Genomic DNA, 23011 nt, shown 5'->3' on the forward strand with positions numbered 1-23011 from the left:
GCTGGCAAGAGTGAGACTGGATGTTTACATGTGGGCAACCTGGGTCCCTCCAGCAGCTCACACACTCAGCCTGCCCAGTGACCCCACTGAATTCCAGTATTAGCAGTGTGCCAAGGCCACAGCACTATTCTGCTTGCTGGCACAGACCATCACACGCCTCCTAAATCAGTCAGGACTCCCCTGGTCCCACAGCCAGCACCCCACTTGCCCTCCGCCAGGCCACTGCCATTGTTCACCAACTTCTCCACTTTGATCTTTGCTGGTGCTCTCAACACTGGCACACCCAGATGTTCTGCAGCTGTTGTCTCCTGGTGGAAAGGACTTGTAAAGCCATGTTTCCTAACAGGACTTCCACAACCTTTCAAAGCAACCTTTACTGGGGTATGAACAATCTCATTCAAATGTCAACATTTCTTTTCCCGTATGTGAAATCAGAATTTCCTTCTTCCGGGCATGCCCAAAACAAGGCACAAACTACATTGTGCCTTCTGTTTCACATGCTGACTCGTTTGTAAACAATGCTAGGAGAATACCTGTTTTGATCCAAGCTAATCTCTGGCCCTTATAGTGCTTTCGGTAGTTAGTTTTGCTTTGTTATTTACTTGATGTCCCATTGAATTGTTGAATCATAAACAGACTACCTGTCTGTATAGCAGCATAGCAGTGATGAATAAATGCAAGAGAAGGAGCAAAGTGATTGTTTGCTAGACTCTTCCTAGAAACTGAGAAATCTGTTACTTAATGCTGACCACAGCAGATGGAGGAAGCATCCTACATGATGTCAAAGCAATGAAGCTGTAATCACTTTTATGATTACAGTCAAGGCACTGCTTTTGCCACCATAAGTGGAGTGCAGGGAATCTTAAAAGACGACACTCTAACTGTTGTCCATGCTCACTGAGAAAATAATGCTTTTACAGCAGAGCAGGTCTCACCGCAGCTAAATCATGGCTTCAACTGTACACCGCCTTCAAAAAGCCCACAGAAACACAAATGAAAGGATTTGGAACCCAAGGGAATCTCGGATTGTGACATCAGCTCACTCTGGATTCTTTCCAAATTCTCAATTCCATTTTCTTCCGAGCCAATTTTCCCATCTAACTTGAGATGTAATTTATGGATTTCCAACACATCTAGTTACCTTAGAATTAGATTGCCACTAGCCAAAAAGACAGAAACAAGCAGTTAAGTGAAGACTGAAACCATGGGTGTTTAGAACAGCAAAACTTGGGCGAAACTATTCTTAAGAAAACCAAAACTTTTAGGACTTACCCATGTATTTTTGGAGGTGGAAAAAGTTTTACATCGAAAAGTCCCTAGGGAACTCTTTTCAGTGCCTGGAGAGCCGCTGTCGCTCGCCTTTCAAGGACCTCTTCGTCACAGCAGAGGCAGCAGAGCACAAGATGGCCGACGAGAAGGGGCAGTGTAGAACTCTCTGTCTGTCTGTGTCTCTACTCAGTGTAGAACACGTCTCTGTCCTGGCACATTTTCGTGTGCGATACTTCCCTCCGGGTCTTCGGTCCTTGCGAAGCTCTACTGTGAGCGCTGCTACTTGCAGCTGAGAAAGACCGTGGAGCTAGCGGCGAATTCGGAGAGCGCTGAGCACGTAGTCAAGAAGCGAGACGTGTCCCTGCAATGCGGTGCTAATAGCAGCTTCCTCGCGGCGGGGGGGAGCTCCGGCCACAAGGCATTCTCGTCCTGGCAACGGATCTCTGTGAAGGGGGTAGGCGAAAAGCTTTCGTTTTCCATTCGAACTGCGAGAGAGGCAGACTGTTGCACGGAGCTCTGAGAACAAAGGTGCACGCCCTAGGCGGGCTTGGGCAGAAGCAGCGTTCTCTAGCTCTTGGCTGCCGGCGCACTTGTGGTTGTGTGGCGCCCTTGCAGCGGCTTCTGGCCGCCGGCAAGTGAAAGCAGCGCCAGGCGTGGGCGAGGGCGGTGAACGAAGCAGCACTCGTCCCGTGCTTGTGTGCACCACGTTACAGGCTACTAGGAGAGGAAGGTGGTTGACTCTCGCTTGCCCTCCCAAGTGCCCTTAGCAGTCGGAAGGAGCAAGCTGAAGCACTGCTGCTTGTGCTGCTCCTTGGTTCCCTTGCAGCCCGCTGTGAAAGCATTGGCGGTCGCTTCTAGGCGCCGAGTTGCACACAGCACCACGGTAAGTGCCGCGGAGAAGGGAAATCCAGAGTGCAGCGAGGAGCTGGACGTGGCTTACGCGCAGTAAGGAGAAGGTGAACCTAGGCACTGCCTCTTCAATCTGGCCGCCTCTGCTCTGGTAACAACTTTCGCAAGTCGGCAGAGGGAGCTGCGAGTATGTAGAACGGAGGGCAGCGAGACGCCGTGTGTTATGCGCCCTTTCAGGGCTGCTGCCAGGGGGCTAGTTTAAGTACGCTTTTTTCTTCCTCGCGTCCTTCTCGCTTCGCTCTAGCTGCATGGAGTACAGTACAGCGAAGGAGTGAGAACGGGCAGTGCCGCAGCTTTGGCCCTGGCGTGCAACGGCTGTGTGCTGCTTTTCCAAGCAGAAAGACCACTGAGAAGTGAAAGCGATAGTGAAGGAGCTCTTTGACTGCTCGTGTGCTCTTCGCTGCACTGCGCCGCTCGCAAGCGGCTTCGTTCTTCGCCTTCTGCCGTCCGGCGAGAGCTGAACTCCAGCGGTCAGTTGCAGCTCTGCCCAACAGCGTGTTCTCAGTTCTGCGGGCAAGCACGCCCTCTTGCCTTGGCCCCGAGAGCAAAGTCCCGAGCGACCACTCGAATCAGTGCAATGCACCCAGAAGGACGCTCTCGCTCGTCTTTCAAGGAGCGATTCCTAACAGCAGAAGCAGCAGAGGCACAAACTGCACGACGAGAAGGGACAACGTAGAACACGTCTCTGTCCTGGCACATTTGCGTGTGCGATACTTCCCTCGGGGTCTTCGGGCCTTGCGAAGCTCTGTGTACTGCGAGCGCTGCTACTCGCAGCTGAGAAGGACCGTGGAGCTAGCGGCGAATTCGGAGAGCTCTTCGCTGCACTGCGCCGCTCGCAAGCGGCTTCGTTCTTCGCCTTCTGCCGTCCGGCGAGAGCTGAACTCCAGCGGTCAGTTGCAGCTCTGCCCAACAGCGTGTTCTCAGTTCTGCGGGCAAGCACGCCCTCTTGCCTTGGCCCCGAGAGCAAAGTCCCGAGCGAGCACTCGACTCAGTGCAATGCACCCAGAAGGACGCTCTCGCTCGTCTTTCAAGGAGCGATTCCTAACAGCAGAAGCAGCAGAGGCACAAACTGCACGACGAGAAGGGACAACGTAGAACACGTCTCTGTCCTGGCACATTTGCGTGTGCGATACTTCCTTCCGGGTCTTCGGTCCTTGCGAAGCTCTGTGTACTGCGAGCGCTGCTACTCGCAGCTGAGAAGGACCGTGGAGCTAGCGGCGAATTCGGAGAGCTCTTCGCTGCACTGCGCCGCTCGCAAGCGGCTTCGTTCTTCGCCTTCTGCCGTCCGGCGAGAGCTGAACTCCAGCGGTCAGTTGCAGCTCTGCCCAACAGCGTGTTCTCAGTTCTGCGGGCAAGCACGCCCTCTTGCCTTGGCCCCGAGTGCAAAGTCCCGAGCGAGCACTCGACTCAGTGCAATGCACCCAGAAGGACGCTCTCGCTCGTCTTTCAAGGAGCGATTCCTAACAGCAGAAGCAGCAGAGGCACAAACTGCACGACGAGAAGGGACAACGTAGAACACGTCTCTGTCCTGGCACATTTTCGTGTGCGATACTTCCCTCGGGGTCTTCGGGCCTTGCGAAGCTCTGTGTACTGCGAGCGCTGCTACTCGCAGCTGAGAAGGACCCTGGAGCTAGCGGCGAATTCGGAGAGCTCTTCGCTGCACTGCGCCGCTCGCAAGCGGCTTCGTTCTTCGCCTTCTGCCGTCCAGCGAGAGCTGAACTCCAGCGGTCAGTTGCAGCTCTGCCCAACAGCGTGTTCTCAGTTCTGCGGGCAAGCACGCCCTCTTGCCTTGGCCCCGAGTGCAAAGTCCCGAGCGACCACTCGAATCAGTGCAATGCACCCAGAAGGACGCTCTCGCTCGCCTTTCAAGGAGTGATTCCTAACAGCAGAAGCAGCAGAGGCACAAACTGCACGACGAGAAGGGACAACGTAGAACACGTCTCTGTCCTGGCACATTTTCGCGTGCGATACTTCCCTCGGAGTATTCGGGCCTTGCGAAGCTCTGTGTACTGCGAGCGCTGCTACTCGCAGCTGAGAAGGACCGTGGAGCTAGCGGCGAATTCGGAGAGCTCTTCGCTGCACTGCGCCGCTCGCAAGCGGCTTCGTTCTTCGCCTTCTGCCGTCCGGCGAGAGCTGAACTCCAGCGGTCAGTTGCAGCTCTGCCCAACAGCGTGTTCTCAGTTCTGCGGGCAAGCACGCCCTCTTGCCTTGGCCCCGAGTGCAAAGTCCCGAGCGAGCACTCGACTCAGTGCAATGCACCCAGAAGGACGCTCTCGCACGCCTTTCAAGGAGCGATTCCTAACAGCAGAAGCAGCAGAGGCACAAACTGCACGACGAGAAGGGACAACGTAGAACACGTCTCTGTCCTGGCACATTTCCGTGTGCGATACTTCCCTCCGGGTCTTCGGGCCTTGCGAAGCTCTGTGTACTGCGAGCGCTGCTACTCGCAGCTGAGAAGGACCGTGGAGCTAGCGGCGAATTCGGAGAGCTCTTCGCTGCACTGCGCCGCTCGCAAGCGGCTTCGTTCTTCGCCTTCTGCCGTCCGGCGAGAGCTGAACTCCAGCGGTCAGCTGCAGCTCTGCCCAACAGCGTGTTCTCAGTTCTGCGGGCAAGCACGCCCTCTTGCCTTGGCCCCGAGTGCAAAGTCCCGAGCGAGCACTCGACTCAGTGCAATGCACCCAGAAGGACGCTCTCGCTCGCCTTTCAAGGAGCGATTCCTAACAGCAGAAGCAGCAGAGGCACAAACTGCACGACGAGAAGGGACAACGTAGAACACGTCTCTGTCCTGGCACATTTGCGTGTGCCATACTTCCCTCCGGGTCTTCGGGCCTTGCGAAGCTCTGTGTACTGCGAGCGCTGCTACTCGCAGCTGAGAAGGACCGTGGAGCTAGCGGCGAATTCGGAGAGCTCTTCGCTGCACTGCGCCGCTCGCAAGCGGCTTCCTTCTTCGCCTTCTGCCGTCCGGCGAGAGCTGAACTCCAGCGGTCAGTTGCAGCTCTGCCCAACAGCGTGTTCTCAGTTCTGCGGGCAAGCACGCCCTCTTGCCTTGGCCCCGAGTGCAAAGTCCCGAGCGAGCACTCGACTCAGTGCAATGCACCCAGAAGGACGCTCTCGCACGCCTTTCAAGGAGCGATTCCTAACAGCAGAAGCAGCAGAGGCACAAACTGCACGACGAGAAGGGACAACGTAGAACACGTCTCTGTCCTGGCACATTTGCGTGTGCCATACTTCCCTCCGGGTCTTCGGGCCTTGCGAAGCTCTGTGTACTGCGAGCGCTGCTACTCGCAGCTGAGAAGGACCGTGGAGCTAGCGGCGAATTCGGAGAGCTCTTCGCTGCACTGCGCCGCTCGCAAGCGGCTTCGTTCTTCGCCTTCTGCCGTCCGGCGAGAGCTGAACTCCAGCGGTCAGCTTCAGCTCTGCCCAACAGCGTGTTCTCAGTTCTGCGGGCAAGCACGCCCTCTTGCCTTGGCCCCGAGTGCAAAGTCCCGAGCGAGCACTCGACTCAGTGCAATGCACCCAGAAGGACGCTCTCGCTCGTCTTTCAAGGAGCGATTCCTAACAGCAGAAGCAGCAGAGGCACAAACTGCACGACGAGAAGGGACAACGTAGAACACGTCTCTGTCCTGGCACATTTCCGTGTGCGATACTTCCCTCCGGGTCTTCGGGCCTTGCGAAGCTCTGTGTACTGCGAGCGCTGCTACTCGCAGCTGAGAAGGACCGTGGAGCTAGCGGCGAATTCGGAGAGCTCTTCGCTGCACTGCGCCGCTCGCAAGCGGCTTCGTTCTTCGCCTTCTGCCGTCCGGCGAGAGCTGAACTCCAGCGGTCAGCTTCAGCTCTGCCCAACAGCGTGTTCTCAGTTCTGCGGGCAAGCACGCCCTCTTGCCTTGGCCCCGAGTGCAAAGTCCCGAGCGAGCACTCGACTCAGTGCAATGCACCCAGAAGGACGCTCTCGCTCGTCTTTCAAGGAGCGATTCCTAACAGCAGAAGCAGCAGAGGCACAAACTGCACGACGAGAAGGGACAACGTAGAACACGTCTCTGTCCTGGCACATTTGCGTGTGCCATACTTCCCTCCGGGTCTTCGGGCCTTGCGAAGCTCTGTGTACTGCGAGCGCTGCTACTCGCAGCTGAGAAGGACCGTGGAGCTAGCGGCGAATTCGGAGAGCTCTTCGCTGCACTGCGCCGCTCGCAAGCGGCTTCGTTCTTCGCCTTCTGCCGTCCGGCGAGAGCTGAACTCCAGCGGTCAGCTTCAGCTCTGCCCAACAGCGTGTTCTCAGTTCTGCGGGCAAGCACGCCCTCTTGCCTTGGCCCCGAGAGCAAAGTCCCGAGCGAGCACTCGACTCAGTGCAATGCACCCAGAAGGACGCTCTCGCTCGCCTTTCAAGGAGCGATTCCTAACAGCAGAAGCAGCAGAGGCACAAACTGCACGACGAGAAGGGACAACGTAGAACACGTCTCTGTCCTGGCACATTTGCGTGTGCCATACTTCCCTCCGGGTCTTCGGGCCTTGCGAAGCTCTGTGTACTGCGAGCGCTGCTACTCGCAGCTGAGAAGGACCGTGGAGCTAGCGGCGAATTCGGAGAGCTCTTCGCTGCACTGCGCCGCTCGCAAGCGGCTTCGTTCTTCGCCTTCTGCCGTCCGGCGAGAGCTGAACTCCAGCGGTCAGCTTCAGCTCTGCCCAACAGCGTGTTCTCAGTTCTGCGGGCAAGCACGCCCTCTTGCCTTGGCCCCGAGTGCAAAGTCCCGAGCGAGCACTCGACTCAGTGCAATGCACCCAGAAGGACGCTCTCGCTCGCCTTTCAAGGAGCGATTCCTAACAGCAGAAGCAGCAGAGGCACAAACTGCACGACGAGAAGGGACAACGTAGAACACGTCTCTGTCCTGGCACATTTGCGTGTGCCATACTTCCCTCCGGGTCTTCGGGCCTTGCGAAGCTCTGTGTACTGCGAGCGCTGCTACTCGCAGCTGAGAAGGACCGTGGAGCTAGCGGCGAATTCGGAGAGCTCTTCGCTGCACTGCGCCGCTCGCAAGCGGCTTCGTTCTTCGCCTTCTGCCGTCCGGCGAGAGCTGAACTCCAGCGGTCAGCTGCAGCTCTGCCCAACAGCGTGTTCTCAGTTCTGCGGGCAAGCACGCCCTCTTGCCTTGGCCCCGAGAGCAAAGTCCCGAGCGAGCACTCGACTCAGTGCAATGCACCCAGAAGGACGCTCTCGCTCGCCTTTCAAGGAGCGATTCCTAACAGCAGAAGCCGCAGAGGCACAAACTGCACGACGAGAAGGGACAACGTAGAACACGTCTCTGTCCTGGCACATTTGCGTGTGCCATACTTCCCTCCGGGTCTTCGGGCCTTGCGAAGCTCTGTGTACTGCGAGCGCTGCTACTCGCAGCTGAGAAGGACCGTGGAGCTAGCGGCGAATTCGGAGAGCTCTTCGCTGCACTGCGCCGCTCGCAAGCGGCTTCGTTCTTCGCCTTCTGCCGTCCGGCGAGAGCTGAACTCCAGCGGTCAGCTGCAGCTCTGCCCAACAGCGTGTTCTCAGTTCTGCGGGCAAGCACGCCCTCTTGCCTTGGCCCCGAGTGCAAAGTCCCGAGCGAGCACTCGACTCAGTGCAATGCACCCAGAAGGACGCTCTCGCTCGCCTTTCAAGGAGCGATTCCTAACAGCAGAAGCCGCAGAGGCACAAACTGCACGACGAGAAGGGACAACGTAGAACACGTCTCTGTCCTGGCACATTTGCGTGTGCCATACTTCCCTCCGGGTCTTCGGGCCTTGCGAAGCTCTGTGTACTGCGAGCGCTGCTACTCGCAGCTGAGAAGGACCGTGGAGCTAGCGGCGAATTCGGAGAGCTCTTCGCTGCACTGCGCCGCTCGCAAGCGGCTTCGTTCTTCGCCTTCTGCCGTCCGGCGAGAGCTGAACTCCAGCGGTCAGTTGCAGCTCTGCCCAACAGCGTGTTCTCAGTTCTGCGGGCAAGCACGCCCTCTTGCCTTGGCCCCGAGTGCAAAGTCCCGAGCGAGCACTCGACTCAGTGCAATGCACCCAGAAGGACGCTCTCGCACGCCTTTCAAGGAGCGATTCCTAACAGCAGAAGCAGCAGAGGCACAAACTGCACGACGAGAAGGGACAACGTAGAACACGTCTCTGTCCTGGCACATTTGCGTGTGCCATACTTCCCTCCGGGTCTTCGGGCCTTGCGAAGCTCTGTGTACTGCGAGCGCTGCTACTCGCAGCTGAGAAGGACCGTGGAGCTAGCGGCGAATTCGGAGAGCTCTTCGCTGCACTGCGCCGCTCGCAAGCGGCTTCGTTCTTCGCCTTCTGCCGTCCGGCGAGAGCTGAACTCCAGCGGTCAGCTGCAGCTCTGCCCAACAGCGTGTTCTCAGTTCTGCGGGCAAGCACGCCCTCTTGCCTTGGCCCCGAGTGCAAAGTCCCGAGCGAGCACTCGACTCAGTGCAATGCACCCAGAAGGACGCTCTCGCTCGCCTTTCAAGGAGCGATTCCTAACAGCAGAAGCAGCAGAGGCACAAACTGCACGACGAGAAGGGACAACGTAGAACACGTCTCTGTCCTGGCACATTTCCGTGTGCCATACTTCCCTCCGGGTCTTCGGGCCTTGCGAAGCTCTGTGTACTGCGAGCGCTGCTACTCGCAGCTGAGAAGGACCGTGGAGCTAGCGGCGAATTCGGAGAGCTCTTCGCTGCACTGCGCCGCTCGCAAGCGGCTTCGTTCTTCGCCTTCTGCCGTCCGGCGAGAGCTGAACTCCAGCGGTCAGCTGCAGCTCTGCCCAACAGCGTGTTCTCAGTTCTGCGGGCAAGCACGCCCTCTTGCCTTGGCCCCGAGAGCAAAGTCCCGAGCGAGCACTCGACTCAGTGCAATGCACCCAGAAGGACGCTCTCGCTCGCCTTTCAAGGAGCGATTCCTAACAGCAGAAGCAGCAGAGGCACAAACTGCACGACGAGAAGGGACAACGTAGAACACGTCTCTGTCCTGGCACATTTGCGTGTGCCATACTTCCCTCCGGGTCTTCGGGCCTTGCGAAGCTCTGTGTACTGCGAGCGCTGCTACTCGCAGCTGAGAAGGACCGTGGAGCTAGCGGCGAATTCGGAGAGCTCTTCGCTGCACTGCGCCGCTCGCAAGCGGCTTCGTTCTTCGCCTTCTGCCGTCCGGCGAGAGCTGAACTCCAGCGGTCAGCTGCAGCTCTGCCCAACAGCGTGTTCTCAGTTCTGCGGGCAAGCACGCCCTCTTGCCTTGGCCCCGAGAGCAAAGTCCCGAGCGAGCACTCGACTCAGTGCAATGCACCCAGAAGGACGCTCTCGCTCGCCTTTCAAGGAGCGATTCCTAACAGCAGAAGCAGCAGAGGCACAAACTGCACGACGAGAAGGGACAACGTAGAACACGTCTCTGTCCTGGCACATTTGCGTGTGCCATACTTCCCTCCGGGTCTTCGGGCCTTGCGAAGCTCTGTGTACTGCGAGCGCTGCTACTCGCAGCTGAGAAGGACCGTGGAGCTAGCGGCGAATTCGGAGAGCTCTTCGCTGCACTGCGCCGCTCGCAAGCGGCTTCGTTCTTCGCCTTCTGCCGTCCGGCGAGAGCTGAACTCCAGCGGTCATTTGCAGCTCTGCCCAACAGCGTGTTCTCAGTTCTGCGGGCAAGCACGCCCTCTTGCCTTGGCCCCGAGAGCAAAGTCCCGAGCGAGCACTCGACTCAGTGCAATGCACCCAGAAGGACGCTCTCGCTCGCCTTTCAAGGAGCGATTCCTAACAGCAGAAGCAGCAGAGGCGCAAACTGCACGACGAGAAGGGACAACGTAGAACACGTCTCTGTCCTGGCACATTTGCGTGTGCCATACTTCCCTCCGGGTCTTCGGGCCTTGCGAAGCTCTGTGTACTGCGAGCGCTGCTACTCGCAGCTGAGAAGGACCGTGGAGCTAGCGGCGAATTCGGAGAGCTCTTCGCTGCACTGCGCCGCTCGCAAGCGGCTTCGTTCTTCGCCTTCTGCCGTCCGGCGAGAGCTGAACTCCAGCGGTCAGTTGCAGCTCTGCCCAACAGCGTGTTCTCAGTTCTGCGGGCAAGCACGCCCTCTTGCCTTGGCCCCGAGAGCAAAGTCCCGAGCGAGCACTCGACTCAGTGCAATGCACCCAGAAGGACGCTCTCGCTCGCCTTTCAAGGAGCGATTCCTAACAGCAGAAGCAGCAGAGGCACAAACTGCACGACGAGAAGGGACAACGTAGAACACGTCTCTGTCCTGGCACATTTGCGTGTGCGATACTTCCCTCCGGGTCTTCGGGCCTTGCGAAGCTCTGTGTACTGCGAGCGCTGCTACTCGCAGCTGAGAAGGACCGTGGAGCTAGCGGCGAATTCGGAGAGCTCTTCGCTGCACTGCGCCGCTCGCAAGCGGCTTCGTTCTTCGCCTTCTGCCGTCCGGCGAGAGCTGAAGTCCAGCGGTCAGTTGCAGCTCTGCCCAACAGCGTGTTCTCAGTTCTGCGGGCAAGCACGCCCTCTTGCCTTGGCCCCGAGAGCAAAGTCCCGAGCGAGCACTCGACTCAGTGCAATGCACCCAGAAGGACGCTCTCGCTCGCCTTTCAAGGAGCGATTCCTAACAGCAGAAGCAGCAGAGGCACAAACTGCACGACGAGAAGGGACAACGTAGAACACGTCTCTGTCCTGGCACATTTGCGTGTGCGATACTTCCCTCCGGGTCTTCGGGCCTTGCGAAGCTCTGTGTACTGCGAGCGCTGCTACTCGCAGCTGAGAAGGACCGTGGAGCTAGCGGCGAATTCGGAGAGCTCTTCGCTGCACTGCGCCGCTCGCAAGCGGCTTCGTTCTTCGCCTTCTGCCGTCCGGCGAGAGCTGAACTCCAGCGGTCAGCTTCAGCTCTGCCCAACAGCGTGTTCTCAGTTCTGCGGGCAAGCACGCCCTCTTGCCTTGGCCCCGAGAGCAAAGTCCCGAGCGAGCACTCGACTCAGTGCAATGCACCCAGAAGGACGCTCTCGCTCGTCTTTCAAGGAGCGATTCCTAACAGCAGAAGCAGCAGAGGCACAAACTGCACGACGAGAAGGGACAACGTAGAACACGTCTCTGTCCTGGCACATTTGCGTGTGCGATACTTCCCTCCGGGTCTTCGGGCCTTGCGAAGCTCTGTGTACTGCGAGCGCTGCTACTCGCAGCTGAGAAGGACCGTGGAGCTAGCGGCGAATTCGGAGAGCTCTTCGCTGCACTGCGCCGCTCGCAAGCGGCTTCGTTCTTCGCCTTCTGCCGTCCGGCGAGAGCTGAACTCCAGCGGTCAGCTGCAGCTCTGCCCAACAGCGTGTTCTCAGTTCTGTGGGCAAGCACGCCCTCTTGCCTTGACCCCGAGAGCAAAGTCCCGAGCGAGCACTCGACTCAGTGCAATGCACCCAGAAGGACGCTCTCGCTCGTCTTTCAAGGAGCGATTCCTAACAGCAGAAGCAGCAGAGGCACAAACTGCATGACGAGAAGGGACAACGTAGAACACGTCTCTGTCCTGGCACATTTGCGTGTGCGATACTTCCCTCCGGGTCTTCGGGCCTTGCGAAGCTCTGTGTACTGCGAGCGCTGCTACTCGCAGCTGAGAAGGACCGTGGAGCTAGCGGCGAATTCGGAGAGCTCTTCGCTGCACTGCGCAGCACGCAAGCGGCTTCGTTCTTCGCCTTCTGCCGTCCGGCGAGAGCTGAACTCCAGCGGTCATTTGCAGCTCTGCCCAACAGCGTGTTCTCAGTTCTGCGGGCAAGCACGCCCTCTTGCCTTGGCCCCGAGAGCAAAGTCCCGAGCGAGCACTCGACTCAGTGCAATGCACCCAGAAGGACGCTCTCGCTCGCCTTTCAAGGAGCGATTCCTAACAGCAGAAGCAGCAGAGGCACAAACTGCACGACGAGAAGGGACAACGTAGAACACGTCTCTGTCCTGGCACATTTGCGTGTGCCATACTTCCCTCCGGGTCTTCGGGCCTTGCGAAGCTCTGTGTACTGCGAGCGCTGCTACTCGCAGCTGAGAAGGACCGTGGAGCTAGCGGCGAATTCGGAGAGCTCTTCGCTGCACTGCGCCGCTCGCAAGCGGCTTCGTTCTTCGCCTTCTGCCGTCCGGCGAGAGCTGAAGTCCAGCGCTCAGTTTCAGCTCTGCCCAACAGCGTGTTCTCAGTTCTGCGGGCAAGCACGCCCTCTTGCCTTGGCCCCGAGTGCAAAGTCCCGAGCGAGCACTCGACTCAGTGCAATGCACCCAGAAGGACGCTCTCGCTCGTCTTTCAAGGAGCGATTCCTAACAGCAGAAGCAGCAGAGGCACAAACTGCACGACGAGAAGGGACAACGTAGAACACGTCTCTGTCCTGGCACATTTGCGTGTGCGATACTTCCCTCCGGGTCTTCGGGCCTTGCGAAGCTCTGTGTACTGCGAGCGCTGCTACTCGCAGCTGAGAAGGACCGTGGAGCTAGCGGCGAATTCGGAGAGCTCTTCGCTGCACTGCGCCGCTCGCAAGCGGCTTCGTTCTTCGCCTTCTGCCGTCTGGCGAGAGCTGAACTCCAGCGGTCAGTTGCAGCTCTGCCCAACAGCGTGTTCTCAGTTCTGCGGGCAAGCACGCCCTCTTGCCTTGGCCCCGAGAGCAAAGTCCCGAGCGAGCACTCGACTCAGTGCAATGCACCCAGAAGGACGCTCTCGCTCGCCTTTCAAGGAGCGATTCCTAACAGCAGAAGCAGCAGAGGCACAAACTGCACGACGAGAAGGGACAACGTAGAACACGTCTCTGTCCTGGCACATTTGCGTGTGCGATACTTCCCTCCGGGTCTTCGGGCCTTGCGAAGCTCTGTGTACTGCGAGCGCTGCTACTCGCAGCTGAGAAGGACCGTGGAGCTAGCGGCGAATTCGGAGAGCTCTTCGCTGCACTGCGCCGCTCGCAAGCGGCTTCGTTCTTCGCCTTCTGCCGTCCGGCGAGAGCTGAACTCCAGCGGTCAGCTTCAGCTCTGCCCAACAGCGTGTTCTCAGTTCTGCGGGTAAGCACGCCCTCTTGCCTTGGCCCCGAGAGCAAAGTCCCGAGCGAGCACTCGACTCAGTGCAATGCACCCAGAAGGACGCTCTCGCTCGTCTTTCAAGGAGCGATTCCTAACAGCAGAAGCAGCAGAGGCACAAACTGCATGACGAGAAGGGACAACGTAGAACACGTCTCTGTCCTGGCACATTTGCGTGTGCGATACTTCCCTCCGGGTCTTCGGGCCTTGCGAAGCTCTGTGTACTGCGAGCGCTGCTACTCGCAGCTGAGAAGGACCGTGGAGCTAGCGGCGAATTCGGAGAGCTCTTCGCTGCACTGCGCCGCTCGCAAGCGGCTTCGTTCTTCGCCTTCTGCCGTCCGGCGAGAGCTGAACTCCAGCGGTCAGTTGCAGCTCTGCCCAACAGCGTGTTCTCAGTTCTGCGGGCAAGCACGCCCTCTTGCCTTGGCCCCGAGTGCAAAGTCCCGAGCGAGCACTCGACTCAGTGCAATGCACCCAGAAGGACGCTCTCGCTCGTCTTTCAAGGAGCGATTCCTAACAGCAGAAGCAGCAGAGGCACAAACTGGATGACGAGAAGGGACAACGTAGAACACGTCTCTGTCCTGGCACATTTTCGTGTGCGATACTTCCTTCCGGGTCTTCGGTCCTTGCGAAGCTCTGTGTACTGCGAGCGCTGCTACTTGCAGCTGAGAAGGACCGTGGAGCTAGCGGCGAATTCGGAGAGCTCTTCGCTGCACTGCGCCGCTCGCAAGCGGCTTCGTTCTTCGCTTTCTGCCGTCCGGCGAGAGCTGAACTCCAGCGCTCAGTTTCAGCTCTGCCCAACAGCGTGTTCTCAGTTCTGCGGGCAAGCACGCCCTCTTGCCTTGGCCCCGAGTGCAAAGTCCCGAGCGAGCACTCGACTCAGTGCAATGCACCCAGAAGGACGCTCTCGCTCGTCTTTCAAGGAGCGATTCCTAACAGCAGAAGCAGCAGAGGCACAAACTGCACGACGAGAAGGGACAACGTAGAACACGTCTCTGTCCTGGCACATTTTCGTGTGCGATACTTCCCTCCGGGTCTTCGGTCCTTGCGAAGCTCTGTGTACTGCGAGCGCTGCTACTTGCAGCTGAGAAGGACCGTGGAGCTAGCGGCGAATTCGGAGAGCGCTGAGCACGTAGTCAAGAAGCGAGACGTGTCCCTGCAACGCGGTGCTAATAGCAGCTTCCTCGCGGCGGGGGCGAGCTCCGGCCACAAGACATTCTCGTCCTGGCAACGGATCTCTGTGACGGGCGTAGGCGAAAAGCTTTCGTTTTCCATTCGAACTGCGAGAGAGGCAGACTGTTGCACGGAGCTCTGAGAACAAAGGTCCACGCCCTAGGCGGGCTTGGGCAGAAGCAGCGTTCTCGAGCTCTTGGCTGCCGGCACACTGCTGGCTGTGTGGCGCCCCTGCAGCGGCTTCTGGCCGCCGGCAAGTGAAAGCGGCTCCACGCTTGGGCGAGGGCGGTGAACGAAGCGGCACTCGTCCCGTGCTTGTGTGCACCACGTTACAGGCTACTAGGAGAGGAAGGTGGTTGACTCTCGCTTGCCTTCCCAAGTGCCCTTAGCAGTCGGAAGGAGCAAGCTGAAGCACTGCTGCTTGTGCTGCTCCTTGGTTCCCTTGCAGCCCGCTGTGAAAGCATTGGCGGTCGCTTCTAGGCGCCGAGTTGCACACAGCACCACTGTAAGTGCCGCGGAGAAGGGAAATCCAGAGTGCAGCGACGAGCTGGACGTGGCTTACGTGCAGTAAGGAGAAGGTGAACCTAGGCACTGCCTCTTCAATCTGGCCGCCTCTGCTCTGGTAGCAACTTTTGCAAGTCGGCAGAGGGAGCTGCGAGTATGTAGAACGGAGGGCAGCGAGACGCCCTGTGTTATGCGCCCTTTCAGGGCTGCTGCCAGGGTGCTACTTTAAGAACGCCTTCTTCTTCCTCGCGTCCTTCCTCCACTATAGTCTCCTGGATTCACCTGAGACTCTTCCTAGGCATCTCCCTGATTCTTTTTGCAATGAGTCTCACATCACTCTCCTGAAGAAACTGTCTGCTTATGGTTTGCATGGGTGGGCTGTTTGCTGGGTGACAAACTGGGTGATGGCCAGGCCCACAGAGTGGTGGGAAATAGAGTTCATCCAGCTGGTCCCCAAGGCTCAGTCTTGGGCCCAGTCCTGTTTAATATCTTGCTCAGTGTTCTGGACAAGGGGATAGAGTACACGCCCAGGAAGTTCACAGATGATGCAAAGTTGGCTGGTAGTGTTTTTTTCTTCTGGAGGACAGCAGGCTCTGCTTCTTCTTCCTCCTGTTCTGAGGTCGCTGCTCCCTCTTCATCCCTCATTAAGTGTGCTGATTTTGTCACTTGGATGAGAAAACAAACAATTTTAGCAACAATACTAGTGGCAGGGTACAAGAAAGGAAGAGTTCACACGAATCCCCCCCCCCCCCCCCGCCCAACAACAGAAAATACCTGATGGCTCCTCTGCCCAGCTTACTGACTACACCGGAACCCATTGTCCCCCAAAGATACTCCCTTCTCCCTTCCCCCAGCCATGATGTGAGATGGAATAGAATAACTAAGATTAAGATTCTCCCTATGGAACTCCATCATACTTCGATTCTGGGAAAAAAAATTTCTTGAAGTTCTATCATTTCAGATCATTTGAATTTGAATTTGCATACTAAAAAGTCTAGCCAGAAACTCATGACAATATTAATAGCCCATTCTAGAATGTCCGAGATGATAGACACTTCTTTCAAGAGAATGTGATACCTCACGTGACTTCTCCAGAATTTAAATGAACAGCGGGAGTAGTCTACAAGATTCTTGCTGCCATCTGGATTTCCTGGTATTTGGCTGGTCTATGTAAACCAACCAGCTATTCAGCAGAGGGAATATTAGTGTGATACTTGATGGTATGTGAGATGGAACACAGTAATTTATGGCTTTTTGCATAGTGATGAAGCTGTAAAGAAAGCTCCGTAATGCTCAGACAAGGAGGCTGCTGGACTTCAAGCAGCAAAGGCCCAAAACGAACCAGTGAAAAGGTGTCATTGAAAAAAAAAAAAAGCCAGGTGGGGAGCAAAGTGATCCTTAAGGGCAGTTTACTGAAAGAGGGAATCTAGTGAAAAAAAAAGTCCAAGAGTGAAGGAATAACAGAGAAAATGAAACTAAGGAAGGAAATCTCAGCTAATCATTTCAGAAGCTAACAAGTTGTCATTGCAATGATGCATAAAGTGAGAAAAAATAAATATGTCTGCGCCAAAATCTGAAATATGAACTTTATTGCATTCTGTCTTCCACAGAATCATACAACAGTCTGTGATTAAAGATCATGTAGTCCAACTTCCTTGCCAGGTAGATCTTACAGTAGATCAAATTGCTCAAGACTAGCCAAACTGATAAGGAGCACTCTCAATGATGGGGCATCCACAACTTCTCTGGAACACCCGTTTGAGTGTCTCACCAGCTTCATTGTAGAAAAGTTTTTCCTTTTAGCCAATCTAAACCTAGTCTCAGTTTGAAAGCATGGCCCCTTATCCTGTCTCTGCAAACTTTCCTAAAAAGTCTTTCTCCATTTGTCTTATACCCTCTTTACATATTCAAAGGCCACAATACTGTCTCTCCAGAAACCTCTCTTCTCCAGGCTAAAAGATCCTACTTTTCACAAGAACCAGGTCATAAACTGAGATGGAAGACATCTCAGGAGATCAGATCATCCAACAGCTCAGCGTAAGAATAGCTCTGAAGTCAGATCAACTAGCTTAGGGCTGTGTCTGTTTGAATTTTGAAAATTAGCAGGACTTGAAATGCTTCAAGGAAGAGAACTCTGGGTGGCTCCAGAAACAGCCTGAGAAACTCGAGCAAACTCGAAACCTCAGAAACTACCACTGCTTTCTCTCCCTCAGCCCAAGCAGTCCCAAAGAAGAAGTGTTCCCAGCAGGCTGGGATAGCACACATATACACTACATATACGTGACAGGCATCGCCAGCAGCCACATCCTGCTCCTTTCTGTGGCTGGCAAGAGTGAGACTGGATGTTTACATGTGGGCAACCTGGGTCCCTCCAGCAGCTCACACACTCAGCCTGCCCAGTGACCCCACTGAATTCCAGTATTAGCAGTGTGCCAAGGCCACAGCACTATTCTGCTTGCTGGCACAGACCATCACACGCCTCCTAAATCAGTCAGGACTCCCCTGGTCCCACAGCCAGCACCCCACTTGCCCTCCGCCAGGCCACTGCCATTGTTCACCAACTTCTCCACTTTGATCTTTGCTGGTGCTCTCAACACTGGCACACCCAGATGTTCTGCAGCTGTTGTCTCCTGGTGGAAAGGACTTGTAAAGCCATGTTTCCTAACAGGACTTCCACAACCTTTCAAAGCAACCTTTACTGGGGTATGAACAATCTCATTCAAATGTCAACATTTCTTTTCCCGTATGTGAAATCAGAATTTCCTTCTTCCGGGCATGCCCAAAACAAGGCACAAACTACATTGTGCCTTCTGTTTCACATGCTGACTCGTTTGTAAACAATGCTAGGAGAATACCTGTTTTGATCCAAGCTAATCTCTGGCCCTTATAGTGCTTTCGGTAGTTAGTTTTGCTTTGTTATTTACTTGATGTCCCATTGAATTGTTGAATCATAAACAGACTACCTGTCTGTATAGCAGCATAGCAGTGATGAATAAATGCAAGAGAAGGAGCAAGGTGATTGTTTGCTAGACTCTTCCTAGAAACTGAGAAATCTGTTACTTAATGCTGACCACAGCAGATGGAGGAAGCATCCTACATGATGTCAAAGCAATGAAGCTGTAATCACTTTTATGATTACAGTCAAGGCACTGCTTTTGCCACCATAAGTGGAGTGCAGGGAATCTTAAAAGACGACACTCTAACTGTTGTCCATGCTCACTGAGAAAATAATGCTTTTACAGCAGAGCAGGTCTCACCGCAGCTAAATCATGGCTTCAACTGTACACCGCCTTCAAAAAAGCCCACAAAAACACAAATGAAAGGATTTGGAACCCAAGGGAATCTCGGATTGTGACATCAGCTCACTCTGGATTCTTTCCAAATTCTCAATTCCATTTTCTTCCGAGCCAATTATCCCACCTAACTTGAGATGTAATTTATGGATTTCCAACACATCTAGTTACCTTAGAATTAGATTGCCACTAGCCAAAAAGACAGAAACAAGCAGTTAAGTGAAGACTGAAACCAGGGGTGTTTAGAACAGCAAAACTTGGGCGAAACTATTCTTAAGAAAACCAAAACTTTTAGGACTTACCCATGTATTTTTGGAGGTGGAAAAAGTTTTACATCGAAAAGTCCCTAGGGAACTCTCTTCAGTGCCTGGAGAGCCGCTGTCGCTCGCCTTTCAAGGACCTATTCGTCACAGCAGAGGCAGCAGAGCACAAGATGGCCGACGAGAAGGGGCAGTGTAGAACTCTCTGTCTGTCTGTGTCTCTACTCAGTGTAGAACGTCTCTGTCCTGGCACATTTTCGTGTGCGATACTTCCCTCCGGGTCTTCGGTCCTTGCGAAGCTCTATGTACTGAGAGCGCTGCTACTTGCAGCTGAGAAAGACCGTGGAGCTAGCGGCGAATTCGGAGAGCGCTGAGCACGTAGTCAAGAAGCGAGACGTGTCCCTGCAACGCGGTGCTAATAGCAGCTTCCTCGCGGCGGGGGCGAGCTCCGGCCACAAGACATTCTCGTCCTGGCAACGGATCTCTGTGACGGGCGTAGGCGAAAAGCTTTCGTTTTCCATTCGAACTGCGAGAGAGGCAGACTGTTGCACGGAGCTCTGAGAACAAAGGTGCACGCCCTAGGCGGGCTTGGGCAGAAGCAGCGTTCTCGAGCTCTTGGCTGCCGGCACACTGCTGGCTGTGTGGCGCCCTTGCAGCGGCTTCTGGCCGCCGGCAAGTGAAAGCAGCGCCAGGCGTGGGCGAGGGCGGTGAACGAAGCGGCACTCGTCCCGTGCTTGTGTGCACCACGTTACAGGCTACTAGGAGAGGAAGGTGGTTGACTCTCGCTTGCCTTCCCAAGTGCCCTTAGCAGTCGGAAGGAGCAAGCTGAAGCACTGCTGCTTGTGCTGCTCCTTGGTTCCCTTGCAGCCCGCTGTGAAAGCATTGGCGGTCGCTTCTAGGCGCCGAGTTGCACACAGCACCACGGTAAGTGCCGCGGAGAAGGGAAATCCAGAGTGCAGCGAGGAGCTGGACGTGGCTTACGTGCAGTAAGGAGAAGGTGAACCTAGGCACTGCCTCTTCAATCTGGCCGCCTCTGCTCTGGTAGCAACTTTTGCAAGTCGGCAGAGGGAGCCGCGAGTATGTAGAACGGAGGGCAGCGAGACGCCGTGTGTTATGCGCCTTTTCAGGGCTGCTGCCAGGTTGCTACTTTAAGAACGCCTTTTTCTTCCTCGCGTCCTTCTCGCTTCGCTCTAGCTGCATGGAGTACAGCACAGCGAAGGTGTGAGGAAGGGCACTGCCCCAGCTTTTGCCCCGGCCTGCCTGTGCTGCGCCTTTTGCTGCACACGAGAACAACGGCGTTTCTTACCCGCAAGGTAAAAAAGGCTTTAGTGTAGCCTTAGGAATGGCAAGTGCCTAGGCATTAAGTTGAGCGACCACGTATGAGGGAGTCTTTAGAGGTTTCCTCCCCCATGGCGCAGGTGTATTCTCATTCTCGTGCTGAATTGAAAAGTCCGGGCATGGCAAGACTGGCCTGCCTTGTGCAGAGACGAACACAAATGTGGGGCTATGATCCTCTGTGTTCGGAGCTCTGCTTCCGGGTGTGTGGGCCGCCATGAGCCCGCAGCAGCCGCCGAGGACAGTGTGGATTGTGGATGAGTCTGGGCTGGCCCCCCGCCCCCCCGTTGGTCTGACAGCGGCAGAAGTGGCGTAGGAGCGGCATCGCCTGAGGGCCCCATGGGGGGCGGGAAGAGAGCCGGGAGTGACTCCGAGCGACACCGGAAGCGATATCCGTAGGGCCCGGAAGGCCAGCGTTGCCATCGAGTTTGGTCGGTAGGAGGCGTCTAAGGTGCTTTGAAAGGTGGAGCTTCTTTGCTCTAGGACAGTCTGGGAGAGCTGAGGGTGTCCAATCTGGAGAACAGAAGGCTCCAGGGAGATCTTCGAGCCCCTTGCAGTGCCTGCTGGGGCTCCAAGATAGCTGGGGAGGGACTTTGGAAAAGGGTCTGGACTCGCAGGACAAGGGGGAATAGCTTCAAACTGCCAGAGGGCTGGGATAGATGGGATATTGGAAAGGAATTCTTCCTTGGGTGGGTGCTGAGGCACATGTTGCTCAAAGAGGCTGTGTAGGAGCCCCATGGCAGGAAGCGTCCAGGGCCAGGCTGGAGCGGACATGGAGCAACCTGGACTAGTGGAAAAGTGTCCCTGCCCGTGTCAGGATGTGGGAAGAAGATAATTTGTCTCTAAGGTCGCTTCCAGTCCAAACCATTCTGGGATTCTAGGATTCATGGAAGGCCCTTTTCCAAGTGAAGTGTTGTATCTCTTGGCTCCCAGCTTGTAGTTGCCGGTTCTTCTGGAAGCAGGCGTGGCGAAGCAGCTGTGATGAGCCATGGGTTCTCAATAGGACGAGTGTGATATATTTGCAGAGAGGAAGGCTGCAGACAGATCTTCAAGGTCCAGGTAAAACAAGCAAAGGATTGAATAGAAGCCAAAGATTGGTTGTGTTAGTCAGTTTGCTGGCTGTTGAAATGGCCCCAGGTAATTTTCAACATTTCTAATTTGGATTTGTTTGAGTAAAAAATGAATGTGTTACCTCCAGCGTAGGCTCTCCAATGCATCTCCATGTGCTCCCATCTCTTTGTTGTATATCGGGTTCTATTAACTGAAGACAGAATCATAACACAGTAGTAAAACATTTAGAGGTGTAGTTAGCCAGCTTCAGGAGTTTTCAACTCAGCTGTTGACTTTTCTGGTAACTGTAGGCAAGGCAACACAATCCAGTTACTCCACTTTTCCTCTCTGAGGAAAAGATGATCTTTTTTTTTTTTTTTTTCTCATTTTGAAAATAGCCTTGAATGAAGAGAGTTATGCACGTGGCATGTAGGATTCATTATTTTACCTTTCTCTTCTGCTGTCTTTCGCGTACTAGTCTTTTTAAAATTTTTTTGTCGCTGTTCTCCATTCAGTAGGTTTGAAAGAATTCTAATTGTTGAGATGATGGTTCTTTGAAGGCTCACTTAGCCCACCTTTTGGGTGAAGGAAAGAAGAAGACAAGGTCCTCTAGGAAGAGTAAAAAGCATACTTTCAAGAGACATTCAGAGATGTCTGCTGATGCCACGCAATTACCGTGTAATCAGCAGAAATGTGTTGGAAAAACACCCATCAGTGACTTCACAAGAAAGCCACACTCAAGACAGGTAAAGAATAGAAGCATAAAACCCCAAAGGTATGAAATGGACAGATTTTCATTGGGAATGAGCAACTCCTGAATTCTTGGTTCTAGAACTAGGGGCTTGTAATAAATAGACTGTCTCCTTGCCAAACGTAAACTTGGTGTCATGAACTGCTCACTGCCCGTTGAAGTGCAGGGCTAGTAGACTAATATTTGCCATGGCAGGCATATTGTATGGCTTTCCTGTTAAAAAGAAATTGGTTTTGCTCATAGCAATCTAGATATGTACCCAGTCTGACACCTATTTTTTAGGCTATATTTCCAAGTAAATGGCTTCCATGATGATGCAGTAAGTTTATGTCATGAACAGGAATGAAGTGATTGCATGCATCCTTTTTTACCCTAAGCCAGCTGCTGAGTAATGAGACAGAGACTCTCACTGACGCCAAGGAGTGCCCGTGCTTTTGGGAAAAGCACTGGGCAGATAAAGCCTATTTCCACATTTCTTGCTAGCGTCTCCTTCAAAGTTCATGGGTTTGTTCATCTTTTAGAGCTGTTCTAGATGTTCTTTGTAGTTTACATGTACTAAATGTAGCAGGTATTGCTTTCATGCCGTCCTACTAGATTTGAAGTTGGGATCTACTCAGGCTTCAATGTCTCAGAAGAAGCAACGTCGATTCTTTGAATTCTACTCTTGAACGTGAGAATGCTACTTATGTAGTTAATGAATTAATTAAATCGAATTCACTTGAATGGAAAAATTGTCTTGTTCATGTAGATTTTAACTTGGGAAATTGATATTTGAGTTCTACTTTTCATTGTTGTTGCTTTTCTGTATTCTTTGATTGCACAGATAGCAGATGTACTGACCAAGTATTGTGTGAAACTGGAGGAAATGTCCTTCCTCTTGGCAGCTGATGTTCACAAGCTCATTAACGCTAAGGCCATGGTAAATGTTTTACCTGGGGCAAGATAGCAGTCTGAATATTCCTAGAATGTCTTTCTTTCCCCAGATGAAATTCATTTTTTCTGCCTATCAATCACTGAAATATAGAAGAAATTTCTACTTGACGGGGTATTGGTTATCATTTGTGTTCTTTTCTCCCCTCATTTTCTGTAGAAGAGACAATTTTTGGTTTGTTTTTGCATGTTGTATGCTGCTTCTACTTCTGGTTTTGTTTTTTAATACACAGAATATAAACGGAGCACTGCTGGATAATGAGAGGGCAACTGCCAAGCTACTCTTGAATCGAATGAAATCAGAGCTTGAGAAAGAAAAATGGCATCAACTGAAATGGCAAGGGACTGGAAGCTCATGCAAAAGAAGTGTGGAGTTCAGAGTTTCAGGTCAGAAATTTGGCAGTCTTCTTTTGGACAATGAGCAACACCAAGAGGCTAGTGTTCACTTTTGGTTTCTGTTAAAGTAATACTTGATCATTTTTTCTTTCTACGTGATACCACGTATGATATCACATGTATCATGTGATTCCATTC

This window comes from Sturnus vulgaris, chromosome 2 (assembly GCF_052056855.1).
Source record: "Sturnus vulgaris isolate bStuVul1 chromosome 2, bStuVul1.hap1, whole genome shotgun sequence".
NCBI classification, from domain to species: Eukaryota; Metazoa; Chordata; class Aves; order Passeriformes; family Sturnidae; genus Sturnus; species Sturnus vulgaris.